Here is a 14,350-nt window from a genome sequence, read left to right on the forward strand (position 1 = left end):
ATCAAGGGGCACAGAAATATAGATATCAATATTTGTCATTTCTGTGGTACAGAGATGGAAAAAGGAAACTCAGTTTTTATGTAGGAATAGTTATAGAATCCATTACTTTTAGAGAGCTTGACAGTAAAAAAAAAATCTATAAAGTGAATTTTAGACTAGTAGAACAAGAAATCCTGGAATAACATTCCTAAGTTATCTCACATCTCTGGATCTTAGTTTCCTCTTCTGTAAAAAGAAGCCTTTGGGCTAGTTGGCCTCTAATGACCCTTGCAGCTCTAAATCCTGTTTGCTTATGCTACCACAGCTGCTTCACATCTAAATGTAAAAGACTGAGTGCTTCATTCATTCAGTTGTGTCCAACTCTTTGTGGCCGCCATGGACCATAGCAAACTAGGCCCTTCTATCCTTTACTATCAAAGTTCATTTTTGTTGTGTCAATGACTCCATCTATCCATCTCATCCTCTTCCATCCCCTTCTCCTTTTGCCTTCAATCTTTCCCAATATTAAGGTTTTTTCCAATGAGTCTTGTTTTCTCATTATGTGGCCAAAGCATATTTAAAAACATTATAAAATATTGAGTATTATTAAGATTAGGGCAATTAAGCCTAATTCTCCTAACCTCAAGTCTTATTTCATTGCTGTGCATTACTCATACTTTACAACCACGAGTCAAACCCAAGAGCAACAGGAGCCAATAAACTGCATAAGGATCCCTGCAGGTCACATATTGTCTTAGAAAACCACAAGTTCACGTATTTCTTTTTTTAAAATAATACATCAAGACATTAAAATTAGACAGGAACTACATTTTAAAGTGGTTCTGATAGCACTGGGGAAGTGTTGTGGGTCCAAACATCAGCCAAGTATTTGACACCTCTGTTCCACAGTAGGCTTTTAACAATTCAGTGTCTGCTTGTGAGGTTAAGAAAATGATGTAAGCTAGTACAAAACCAAAGTTGCTCCTTCTTTCCAGATCAGCCTTATGGCATAGGGTTAAATATCTACACTACAAAGTGGTCTGGAACACAATGAGAAAGTAGATGCCTTGGGTCCAGAGACCTATTTTATTATTTTTTTAAATGATGATCCACTTTCCCATCTCCCATTCCTGTGCCCCCAATTGAGAAAGCAAGAAAAGCAAAACCAAATTCTTGAATTGGCCATGTCCAAAAAAATTATGTCTCTGTCTGGACTACGAGCTCATGACCTTTCAGGAAGTGAGTAGCCTGTTTCATCATGAGTCCCTAGGAACCTATCAAAGCTTTCCCGTGTGTCTTTTATTTCTTTAGGAAAGTATACTGCAATGTCGCTATTCTACAAAAACACAAATCCAGTGGACTATACATCTATGTAGTTCTGAAACTTTACAAGGACATTTAAATTCAGACCTAACATGGAAATCCTCATCAATTCAACCTGATTCGAATTTATTATGCACCTACTGTGTGCCAGGCACTGTGCTAAGAGGAAAATGATACTTGTTCTTTTAAACTTTAGCCATCCCCTGAATGTCAAAATACTGCTTCAAATTATCCCAAATCATAACTTCCCCACTAGTTGTTGTATTTTCTTAGTGGTTAAAAATTTTCTCTTGGAAAACAGTAAAAGCACTGACTGCCTGCGAGCTGTGTGTGGGGGCGCAGCTTGGTTGGAGGGGGGATGTCGAGGCCGCCCTGCTCCCCAGCACCACCTGGACCAGGGTCTACAGCCAGTAGCCTCGGGCAGGGGCGCAGGTGGCTGAGTCAGTCCAGGGCCGGGCCGGTTCGGTTCACTCAGACATCTTGCATGACCGCCTCGGCATGTACAGCATTTCCATTTCTGCCCTAGGCGGAAACCTTCCCTTTGGGACACGGGGCCCCGAGCTCTGCCCTTGACACACACCGTGACCTCGGGCAAAGCCTTGAAAAAAGTTTTCCTAGCTTCCCGAAAGGGGAATAGGTCCCTCCTTCACCCACTCATGCCCTGCTGGGCAGAGAGGCTGCAAAAGAGACTGAAAGGACGGGAACCGAGCGACAGACAGTCAAGGCAGTCCCGGGAATCCAGGGACTCGCGCACAGCAGGCACTCACAGCCCACTCCTAACCCCGGAACCTGGCGAAATCAGCGGGGCCAGGTAGCGGCTGGGGTGTGGGAGCGTCAGAGGGAGGGGAGAGCGTGAGGGGGAGCGTCAGGAGAAGGAAGAGCGTGGGGGAACGTCGGGAGGAGAGCGGGTGGGGGAGAAGCGTGTGGGGGAACGTCGGGGGGAGAGAGCGTGCGGGGGAGCGTCGGGAGGGGGAGAACGTGTGGGTACGGGGAAGGAGTGTTTGGGGAAGCGTCGGCGGCCTATGAGGGAGCGCAAAAAGAGGAGGGGGGTTAGTAGGGGTAAGAGTCGGAGGAAGAGAACGTAGGAGGAACCTCCCTCCCCCCCCGCGCGTCGGCCCCCGACACTTTTCCCTAGCTCAGGTGGAAGGGACGGGAAAGAGGTGGGGCGAGGGAGGGGCGCTCTGCGGCCACGCGGCCGCCTAGGGGGCGTGGCCACAGAGCCCTTTCCTTTCTCTAGCCTTTTCCCTCCTTTCCCCGCCTCCCTCCTTTTCCGCCCCCGCAGTAGGAAAAGTGGGAGGCAGGGAGAAAAAAGGGGGGAAAAAAAGGAAATAAACGAATCGAACTATGTCTCCCGTCGCGTGACTGGCGGTTGCGAATGAAACGGCTCTCCGGCGCAGCCTGGGGCTTTCCGACTCGCGGCCGGGCTCCTCGCTGCCAGCTGGAACCCTCCGGTCCCGGGAGCTGCGTCCTGCGAGCCGAAGCCCTCGCGGCGCAGGCGCAGTAACTACGGCTGCTGCGGCTGCGGCTGCCAGTCCCGGGCCCAGCCGACAGTCCCCAGGCCGAGAAGCCCCAGCTTTTATGTCTCTGACGGGGGCCGAGTCAGGGCAGCGCTGAGAGCCTCCGGACGCGGAGGGTGAGTGCCGTCGGCGGTCCAGGGCTTCCGAGGGCCCGACGCGCCCGGCCACGGTCTCCGCTCCCAAGGTGAAAGGGAAGCCGCCCGGGCGGAAGCCGCGTCCTAGGCTCGTCCTCCCCTCTTCGGTTCTGGGGGGAGGGTGAGGCGTCGCGGGGAGCCCCCGTAGCCGGCTGGGCGTGCGAAGCGGTGCGTAGGGCCTCGGCGCCCCGGCCCGGGCGTCCCCGAGCCCCCGCGGCCGGGGGCGGGGGAGGCGGCCTCGCCCTCGCTCGGGGGCGGCCGGGTGGGCGGGAGGTGGCTGTGTCTGCGCGCGTGTTTTGGGGGGGGAGCGAAAGGTGTTGCAGGTGAGCTCAGAGCAGGCCTTCTTCCTGGTTCTCCTTCCTAGGGCTTCATTGTGCGAAGGGGGTGCCTTGGTCCCATCCCACTCCGGGCATGTTGAAAAGCGATAAAGAGATATAATAAATACATGTTAACTACATTTTTTTAAAATTAAAAACTATAAACTTTTTTGCCGGGTTAGGCAGGTAGGAAGGTGCTTTGCTCTCAAGAAGCCCCGCCCCCTTTCAGGCTGTTCTTTCCCTTAGCCAGAAAAGCTGGGTAACTTATTTCCATCATCTTTAAAAAAAAAAGCAACTCTCATTTATACTCATAGCGGAATTGTAAGGCAGTTCATTAAGCAGTGTGGTATTGTGAAAAAGGCGCTGAACCTTTATACTTAAATCATTTGTATTCTCCTGTAAAATGAGTATTGTTATACTGACAGCGTTGTCGTTAGGCTCAAATGAAGAAGATTCCGCTACCTGGGTGACCTTGTACTAGTCACTTAACCTCCTTAGGCCTAAATTTCGTCACCTCTAAAATGAGATGGCCTCCAGGGTCTTTTCCACCTGTCGATGGGATTGGTACTTGATAAATGTCAGCTGTTGTTACTAGTTTCTTGTGGAAATACGACGGAAAGTTTATGAAAGTTAGCGTCATTTGGCATGGCTTTTTCACTGTTTCACGTTTGCTCTAAAGAGAAAACTGTCAGAGGTGGCCCAGGATGAGGGATTAATTGATTTACTTAGTTTTGTGCCATTCCCTCTAAACTATCTTTCTTTCCTAACCTGTTCTAGGAGTTGGACTTTCCCTTCTCTCTTTAGAAGATGAAGGAATATTTAATGAGGAGAGGAGGGAAGGGAGAATTAGGGCTAGGCTAGGGCTTGTACTAGACAGATCCTTGATTGTGTTCTTGTGTGCTAAGCAATGGCTCCATTAGACCTTGAGCTCCTGGAGAGCAGAAACTCTTTTTTTGCCTTTCTTTGTCCTTCGTGCTTAGAACTTATTTAGTCATTTTCAGTCTTGTCTGACTTTTCCTAACCCTGTATGGGTTTGTTTGTTAGTTTTTTGACAAAGGTACTGGAGTGGTTTTGCCATTTCCTTCTCCAGCTCTATTTACAGATGAAGAAACAGGATTAAGTGCCCAGGGTCACACAGCTAGTAAGTATCTGAGGTCGAATTTGAACTTAGGCCTTCCTGACTTCATTCTTTATGCCACCCAGTTGCCCACATACTTAGCACAGTGCTTGGAGTTTAGGCACTGAAATACTTGTTAAACACTTCTGAGCTGTTTTATGGAAAGAGGTGTGTTTATAGCTTTGAGAAACTATAGCAGTTTATCTATGGTCTGTTTATATGTTAAAGAATCAGACATGATGTTTGACACTTTTTGAAATCAGAATTATATTTACTGTTTGAGTTACACAACTTGGTTGTCCCTTATGCCTGAAGACTCTACTACTTATCTATTTGACTTTTTTCCCACTAGTCTTAATTGTTTGAAGAAAACCCATCTATACTTTTTCCATCAGTCTTTTTAGAGCTCAAGGTCACAAGTTTGCAAAATGCCTGGCTAGGATTAATGGGTGCAGTCTGTTGTGTCATAGAATTGCTTTGCTGACTGGCTCATAATAGCAAATGAACCTTGGTTTTAGTACTTGCTCAAGCAGTTTAGAGTTGTTCTGGATAATATAAAAACTGCTGTTAGAAATGTGGGAAGCAGTTTTGTGTTGGAGTCATTTGCTTCTGTTTAATATGTAAACCGCTGTATGTGTTGCAAACTTGAGCTTTTAGCAGTGGAGTGGGAGTGTGGAAGTTCTTGAAACATGAATTTCTGAAGTTACAGAGAACTGCAGTATATAGACTGTGAGAAATCATTATCGAATAATGATTTAAATGGGAGTACTTTTTAGAAAAGACATACAGTAAGTATTTGGAGTAAAAGACAGTTTATAAAATCAGAAATTTTGCATGTCATCTCTGGCCTTTATATGTCTTCCAGTTAAGATCAAAACATTACGTTTATATTGGGTTTTCCTTCTGCCAAGATAAATATTGGTTTTGCATGTACCACGTACAGCCAGTGTGTCTTAAGTGTATGCTGTAAAGGGGGAAAAAAGCTGGTGAGTCAGAGGCATATTGTCTCAGTTGGCCTTTCTAATCTGGAAAATGGAATTGCTGCTTGTGTGGAAAAGTTTAATTTTGTGAATTTTGCTTTCTTAAGTTTTTCTGTACTTACTGTAGCGCAGCTGTTTATGAAAAGAACGTAAATCATACCTTTCAAACAATACGTTGGAAATAAATTGGATTCATGTCCTAGGTAGATGTAGATTTAGTTAAAATGTAGAATCCTGGCATGAGAACTGGTTAGTATATAAATTCAGATACCACAGATCAAATCTTGTGATTTGATTTAAAAAAACAAACAGCAGTTAGAAAATGGTTGACCTATGTTCTTCAGCATCAGGTGTATGAAATTCCAAAATCATTTTAATTTTAGGATGTTATTTGAAATTAGAAATTTAGCATCTAGTATTTAGAAGTCAGTTGATTTGTAAACTTTTTTTGTGGTCTAGTTGTATAGTCTATAAGTCATATATAATTCTTAAGGTTGTATTTAAAGTGGAATGTCATCAATTGGAAACCGTCAAGGATACATCTGCGACTTGATGACCTGATTCTCCTGGTTTCTTATGTTAGTAACTTGAGTCATTCTTCTTTACTTTTACCCTTTATATATATCTATTTGCCACTCCTGATCCTACCTCTTCAGCATTTTTGTATTCCATCTTTAACGTTTACTACATGTATGATTTTTAGTGGATAGAATGCTGGACTTGGAGTCAGGAAAACTTCAAATGTTTGAAGCCTACCTCAGAGATTTAATAGTTTTGTGACCCTGGCCTCCTCTGTAAAATGAAGATAAAAGCACCTATTTCAGAGTCATTGTGAAGATCAAATGAGGTGATATGTGAAGAGAGCTTTTTTTCTTATACCTTAAATCACTATAAATATTATTATTACTACTACTACTAAATATACTAGGTCTCAGCTTCCTCAACTGTAAAAGGAGGAGGTTGGATTAGATCCAGTTCTAGGATGTATGATCCCTGTTCACTCCATTCAACAAGTCCACCACCCTTGTCACCTTTCTTTTGGACTATTGTCATAGCTTCTTACTGGCTTTCTTCCCAGTTTTTTTGCCCTCTTCAATTTGGCCCCTAGGCAGCAGCTAAAATGATCTTCCAGAGGCACAGCTGTGTGTCCTGTGTGCTGCTGTCCTGTTGAAAAACATTCCATGATTTCTTATTGCCATACTCTTCATTCTGGCATTGAAGACCCTCCACATGTTTCCAACTTATCTTTCTAGGCTTATTTCACATTTGTCTCCTTCATCCATTCTTTGTTACAATGAGATGGAACTAGCTCTTCCACGAACATAGCATTCTATCTTCTTCCATGCATTCATAGAAGCTGTTCTTTTTGCCTGTAATGTACTCCCTTGTTTCTGTCTTTCAGAAGAATCCTTTTTTTCTGTCAAGAGTGAGGTACCACATCCTCTTTGAAACTTTTCTGTGACCCTTCTTCCTCATTCCCCAAATTAGTTGTACTCTCCTTCTTCAAATTAATTTGACATTACCACACTTGGTTCAGGGCCTCATCATCTCATGTCTGGATTATTGCAGCAGCCTGCTTGTGGGTCTGTCTCAAGTCTATCACTATTGTAGTCCATCCTCTAATCAACCTCTGATCAAGAGTTTTTTTTTTAAGGCGACTGGTGTTAAGTGACTCACCCAGGGTCACACAGCTATTGTCAACTGTTTGGACTGAGGCTGGATTTGAATTCAGGTCCTCCTGACTTCGGCGCCAGTGCTCTATCTATTGAGCCACCTAGCAGCCCTCAAGTGATTTTCCTAAAACAGGTGGGATCATGGCAGTTACCTCCTGCCCCTAGTAAACTCCCCTGGCTTCCTATTGCCTCTAGGAGCTAATAATATAAAATGCTCTATTTAGCATTCAGAGCCCTTTATAACCTAGCCCCTCCTACCTTTCTATTCTAGTCTTCTTATACCTTCTCCACCAGGTGTTCTTCCATCCAATGATACTGACCTCCTGGCTATTCCACAAACCAAACACTCCCTTTCTCAGCTCCTTGAATTCTCTTTGACTTTTCCCATGCCTGGAATGATCTTTTTCCTCCAGTCTGCCTACTGACTTCCCTGGGTTTCTTTAAGTTCCATATAAAACCACATCTTTATTGGAAGCCTTCCCCCACCCCTCTTAATTCTTTTTTTGTTTTTAGGCAGTGGGGTTAAGTGACCTGCCCAGGGTCACACAGCTAGTAAGTGTTATGTGTCTGAGGTGGATTTGAACTCGGGTCCTCCTGAATCCAGGGCCAGTGCTCTCTATCCACTGTGCCACCTAGCTGCCCCAACCCCTCTTAATTCTGAGCAGTTAGGTAGCACAGTGGATAGAGTAGTTGGCCTGGAGTCTGGAAGACCTAAATTCAAATCCCGCTGGAGAAACTTCATAGCTGTATGACCCTGAAGCAAGTCTGCCTTAGTTTCCCTGTATGTAAAATTGGGATAATAATAGCATCTATTCCCCAAGGTTATTGTGAGGATCAAATAAGATAATAATTGTAAAGCACTTTGCACAGTGCAGCCTGGCACATAGCAAGTGTATATAAATGTTGTTATTATAGTATCATTACTGCCTTCCCACTATTAACTATTTCCTATTTGTCGTGTGTGTATAGCTTGCTTTGCATAAGTTTGTTTGCATGTTGTCTCCCCCATTGTAAACTCCTTGAGGGCAGGAACTGTCTTTTTGTATCAGTAGGGCAAAGTACAATGTTTATTGATTGATTGCTATAGTCTCACATATATAGATATGCAACATCTCCTCATTTAAATATAAAACTACTGAGAATGTGGACTGTTAATTTTTAAATTTTTGTATCCTTAATTGCTAGCTCAGCATCTTGTACTTAGTGTAGATTTTTAATAGTTTGTTGTATTGAGTTGATATAATAAGGAAAAGTGAGGAAACAGGAATTTGTTATTCCCTTCTTGTTAATTTGTTTAGAGTGTTTGTTTTATAAATTTCTGCAACTGTTAACTGAACATTAGAATGGGAAGATAAATGATTCTTACCTACTTTACAAGGTTACTTGAGAATTTAAATATCATGAGATATCTTTTTAAATTAGAGTTTTAAAAAATTATGAACTTAAACTTCAGCAGGTATGAGTAGTGTATCTTGTCTTAAGAAAATCTGTTGCATGAAAATTCCGAATTTTAAAACAAATCATCCTTAACTTTCAGGATTCATAAAAACCTAGATCTATAATAGGTGTTCTTAACCTAGGGTCACTGTATCCTGAAGGGATTTGTGGATAGATTTTAGTAGGTCTTTCATGTTGTATAAGAAAAAAAGTTACATCTTTGTTTTCACTCGCCTCTAACAGAAGTTTGTCATTGCCTTCAATTTTGAATGTAGGCAACAAACCACAGTCGTATTAGCAAAACTTGTGACTTTGTCACCAATAGGAATCAATTATTTTCATATTACATTACAATTACTCATATATCAAAATATTGTTTACTCATTACTCTTTTGAAGTTTCTGTGGTTGTTACTACTAGATTATAGTGATTTTGGTCTTCCTGTCTAAAGTAGGACAGATCTTGGGCTTGGTGGGTACACGAGACTGCCGAAGGGTTTATGACACAAAATTAAGAACCCCTGATCTTATTGCTAGAAGAGGTCTCAGAGGCTATGTGGTCCATATGGCCCATTTTATTGAGGAAGAAATTGAAGTCCAGGGATATTGAGACCAGCCTAGGTAGTGTCATGCAGGTAGTAAGTGTCAGAGGTGGGATTTGAACTCAGGACCTCTCATTTGAGAGCCAGTGTTTTTTCCATTTGTACGTAATGAAGCTTTAAAAGAAAAAGTCCTTAGAATCTTTTAAGTACTTGAAAGTGAAGAACAGAGTTATTTAAAGCTTATGTATTAGAGTCATCATTAATTAAAGATTAAACAGAAATGAAAACAAACCACCTGTAAAATTTTTACTGTAAATCAGTGAGAAAAATTATTTTTAAACCAGCTCTCTAGGAACTATTAATAAAGGATCTTTGACTATCTTGTAGTTGGACAGCCTGTACAGCATAGTAGGGAGACCTATAGCCTTCATTCTTGCTTTTAGGTTTTTTGTTTTTACTTTTTAATTCTTATGGAATAGCCTACTTTTTGACCTTCTGGTTAAAGGAGAAATGTTTGTCTTATTAACCAGTCCTTCTCCCTCTTTCCTGTTGTGTTTTGTGAGATATCATAGATCTCTTTACTCTTCCTATTTTGGAGCTTTCTTGATTGTGTAGACCTCATTGTCCTGCAGGCTTCTATGGATAAGTAATCAACAAGCATTTTTTACTTATGAAGCTGCCCCTGTCCTCAAGAAGCTTAACATTCTACCAGTGAACTCCAGATATATACTACCAGTATATAAAGAATGAATACAAGGTGATTTTAGAGGGAAGGCACTATTAGATAGGAATAGGAGGCTTAGGAAAGGCTTCATGTAGAGTAGCAGTTCTCCAAAATGCCCCTTCCCTTCCAATCCCGAAGGCCTTTTCAGGGGTGGTCTGTGAGGTCAAAACTATTTTCATAATAATACTGAAATATTATTTACCCTTTTTACTTTTATTTTCTCCTGACTGTACAGTGGAGCTTTCCAGAGATTACATGACTTAAGAATTCAAACTTTAGCTGCAAACAGAAGACTGGGTTATTATCCTGTCTTCAGTTATACTTCTGCCTTACAAATGAATGAACCCACATATATGGTTGGATTTGCTGTTTCCTTGTATGGTATTAGCACCAACTAGTCATCAAAAATTTTCTTTTATGCAAATTGTTAGCATCAAAAACAAGTGATGCTAAAATGTTTAAAGTGTTGAAAAACTTTTTGAACCTTTGAATCTCATGGTGTTTCCCAAAACAACAATGTTGACATTTGCACCAATGATGCAACAGCAATAGTAGGTAAAACTACTGGCTCCTTCATGTGACTCAAGGCGGAGGCATCAAAGTATACTAGTTGACGTCATGTTCCTCACCACCATGCCTAGTGCTGCTTACAGGTGTCCTTGGTAAAGCAATAAAAATAATTAATTTTATTAGATCTATACCCTTGAGGATGTCTTTTTAATATTCTCTGTGATAATGGGAATGGGAATGTTTGTATAATATATTTCTCCTATACTCCAAAGTACAATGGGAAGTCACTATGAAAAGTATTATGAAAATCACTATTGTGACTTTTCAGTTGCAAGCCGATCTAGCAGATTTTTTTCCTGGAATATCATTTTTACTTGAAAGAACAGACATACTATGCCTTTTCAAACGTAGGTGTTTAGCATTTTCTCACAAGTGAATGAAGTGAGTATGTCATTTCAGGGAAAACAACTAACCATATTTGTTGCCATTGATGAAAGTAGAGTTCTCAAGGAAAAATTAGGATTTTGGAAAACTTGTATTTGCCCCTGTGAGCTTGACAGTTTCCCAAACTTTCCCAAGATTTTTCTGAGGAGATTGTTGGTGATATTAATGAATTTGATTTTTTTAAAAATATTGCAATATTTTAACGTTTGGAAAATTTGCACAACTCAGTGAACCAGTATTTTCTGTATGACCAGTGCCATGATATTAAAAAAATCATGCATAGGTAAAAGGTCTATTCAGATTGCAAGATAGACTAATGAATTTTAGTGTAACGGTATAGAAAATTCATTGCTATGATTTCAGATTCCACATTTCAGCTAATCTTTAAGAAACTACCACTTGTCAAATTTTGATGTAGTATCAAAGAAGAATATAAGGCTATCAAAATACTTCTACCTCTTCCAACTATTTTCTTGACATCCTTCAACCAGAATACCATTTTGCAACAGATTAAGTGCAGAAACAGGTGAATCCAGCAGTCTTCTATTAAGCTAGACATTAAAATGATTTGCAAAAACATTTAAAAACTTCTTCAACCCAAATATTTGTTTTGAAAAATATGGTTATTTTTCATAAAAGTATGTATGTTAACATGTAATGAGTTTTTATTTTAAAATGAATCAGTAAATTAAACTGAGAAGTTTTAATTTTTAATATAGTAAATATCAATAAATATAACCCTCATAAATAAGTTCTTTGGGATCCTCAATAATTTAAGAGTGTAAAGGGGTGCAGAGACAAAAAGTTTGAGAATCATTAATGTAAAAAGGTGGAGTATGTGTGAAGTAGAAGGGTGAAGGTTGTACATTCCCAGTATTAGAGACTTAAGGAAAATAAGCTTTGCCTTTCCTGAGGTTGTTTTGGAGAGGGGAGACACTTAAGTTTGGGAGACCAGTTAAGAGGCTCTTTATATAAATAAGTCCAGGAATAGGTGATGAGGACTTGAAGTTCAAAAGAGTGAACTAAGAGTGGTGTCTATATGAGTAGTTGAAAGGGGACAGATAGGAGATGTAATAGAGGTACAAACAAAAAGATTTGCCAGCTGAGTAGATAAGTTGGATGAGAAGATGAATGAAGAGTTGAGGAAGATTTTGAAGCTGTAAATCTGGGAGACTGGAAAGATGATAATGTCTTCAGTAGAAGCAAGAAATTTCAGAAGAGGCTTATGTTTGGAAAGGAAAGGTAAGGATTTGTTTTCGACAGGTTGAATTTGAGATGCTAATGGAGCATCCAATTTGAGATATCTGATTGGTAGTTTGTGATAATGGGAGCTGGTTGTCAGGAGAGAAGTTAAAGCTGAATATATTCATCTAGAGTCATCTTTATAGAGATGATTGCATCCATGAGAGGATGCAGAGGGAAAGGATAAGAAGTCTCAGTAACAACCTGAGGGTCCCAGCTGCACAAGCCGTTTCTCAGCCTTGTGCAGACTGACTGGTGCTGTCTTGACACACAGGGAGTCCAGTTTGTGATGCACACAACAAATTATGTCAGCTGGGGGGGGTGTTTGTCCTTGACATATTCGGGGCCTCCTATATGCTCTGAGTTCAGTGTTTCTGAAAAAATAGGGCAACTTTAAAAAAAACAAACTTCAGAGGACCCCTTAATAGTCCTTGACAGGTCTTACTTCTAACACATCCTGGCTGTGTGACCCCTGGGCAATTTAACCTTCTAGTCTGCTAGTAAGAAACTCTCTAAGACTATAAAAATTGCTAAGAGGGTGTTAACCTGCTTTGCTAGAGGACGTTTGCTCACCTGGGAGTTCCCTATATCAGTGAAATCACAGGTTCAGTCCCCATCCCTATCCTGTTTACTACTAGGATTATAGTCTTAAGTGTTACCTATTTTTAAATCTAGGATTTACACTATGTGTGTACTCTTATTAATGCAGATTGCAACCCATATTTTGTTATATTTCCCAATCTTGTATGTATTCTTTGGTAGAGATCTTCTAATGTACTAGAGGTTTTCTGCTCTGGTAAGAATGCAGGTTGTCTGTTCTGTCTTTTCTCCCTGACTCTTGTAATTTGATTGTCCCATTCATTCCCTGATTCCCTTAAAATTCCCAAACAAAAATATGTTTGTCTAGGAACATTCATAAGGTGCTTTATTTATAATCATGAAAAATCAGATACTGCTTATATGTCAGGGAATGGCTTAAAAGGATTGTCAAATTTAATAAATTATTTTATGTACTGTATAGTAATATAAGTATGGAGATGTTTGAAAAGAGGTGAATTGATATAAAGGAAAGAAATTAGAAAAACATAATATACTGGTTAAAGGAAAAGCTAAGATTTTATAAATACATAGACAGGATGTTGAAAGGGGTCGAAGTAAATTATCTATCAATTTTTGTTAGTTTAGAGGGCAGAGTAAACAAATAAGCTATTGGTCTTTATTAGTCTTTCAAATGTAAATAGTTGGAATTTTGTTTTATTTGGGGATTTATTTCTTATTTTGTTTGTATTTGAGGTTTTTTTTAATAAAACTTTTAAAGCAAGTTTGTGTTTATTCCTTCTTCTTTGAAATGTCAGCCCTTTGAAAACAGATATTCTTTATCATAAAAAATTTCTCAGTGCCTAACACAATGTCTTGCACTTAGTACACTGAATGATTTGGATTTTATTTGCAAGGACAGAAACATAGAAACAACATACAGCTTACTTTTAAGGTACATGTAGTAGAGTAATGGGGGAATGAAATACACAAGACGAAATGAGAAATGTAAAAGAGAGGTTTAGACAAAGTACTGTGAAAAATTTGAGGGAAAGATCACTTTCACCTGGGCAGTTCAAGGAAGGCTGAGTGGAAGAGGTAGCAGCCAAGTTGGGACTTGACAGAAGACTTTGACAGATATTATTAATATTATTATTTGTACTTTAAGGCTTGCAAATTACTTTACATACATTATCTCATCTTGCAAACGAGCTGAGTCTCAAAGAGGTTTATGATTGCACCACTATTAAGTTCAGTACTCTTTCCACTACATCACCATTTTGACTTTTTGAGATGGCTAGAGAATTGTATTCTAAGCATGGAGGAGTAGTGTGAACAAAGGTATGGTTTTGGGATATGGCAACATGAACATTGGGGAATGGAGGGGTTAGTGAATGATCTAGTTTGACTGGAATGTAGTGCAGGAGTTATGTCGGGAAAAGAAGGTTAAAGACAGATTATAGAAGGCCTTGAATTCCAGGATTAGGAATTTATACTTTATTTCACTAGATAGTGGGAGTGAATAAAGGCTTTTGAGTAGATTAGGTTGCAAGTGGGTTACTCACTTATAAGGGACAGCAAAGATAGGAAATGTCTGAGGTAAGAGAACCATGATAGTAAGCACTATATACAAATGTTAGCTATTATTGTTATTATTACACTGTTAGAAGCGGCGTGAAGGGAAGCTGTTGAGAGGGGACAGTGTACAATGGCAAATACAGAAAGGTCATGGATAATATTGGCAGAAAAATGGTTATTGGATTTAGTGATGGAGTCATTGTTGGCTTTGGAGAGAGCAGTTTCAGTAGAATGGTGGAATCAGAAGACTGATTTCAAGGAGTCAAATAAATGGATGGGAAATAGTGGAGAAGTGAG

General features: G+C 40.2%; 1 protein-coding gene across 4 annotated transcripts in view; it reads left to right on the forward strand.

Moving 5' to 3' along the window:
- The first annotated feature begins 2,845 nt into the window (after positions 1 to 2,845).
- The window catches only part of DENND4C (DENN domain containing 4C), a 123,050-nt gene continuing 111,545 nt past the window's right edge, over positions 2,846 to 14,350 (forward strand). For all 4 annotated transcript variants that reach the window (XM_020967297.2, XM_020967298.2, XM_020967300.2 and 1 more), the window contains exon 1: positions 2,846 to 2,935. The gene's annotated coding sequence lies outside the window, so the exon portion shown is untranslated. The remainder of the gene's footprint in view (positions 2,936 to 14,350) is intronic.

This window comes from Phascolarctos cinereus, unplaced genomic scaffold, assembly GCF_003287225.1.
Source record: "Phascolarctos cinereus isolate Bilbo 61053 unplaced genomic scaffold, phaCin_HiC Scaffold_4;HRSCAF=312, whole genome shotgun sequence".
Lineage (NCBI taxonomy): Eukaryota > Metazoa > Chordata > Mammalia > Diprotodontia > Phascolarctidae > Phascolarctos > Phascolarctos cinereus.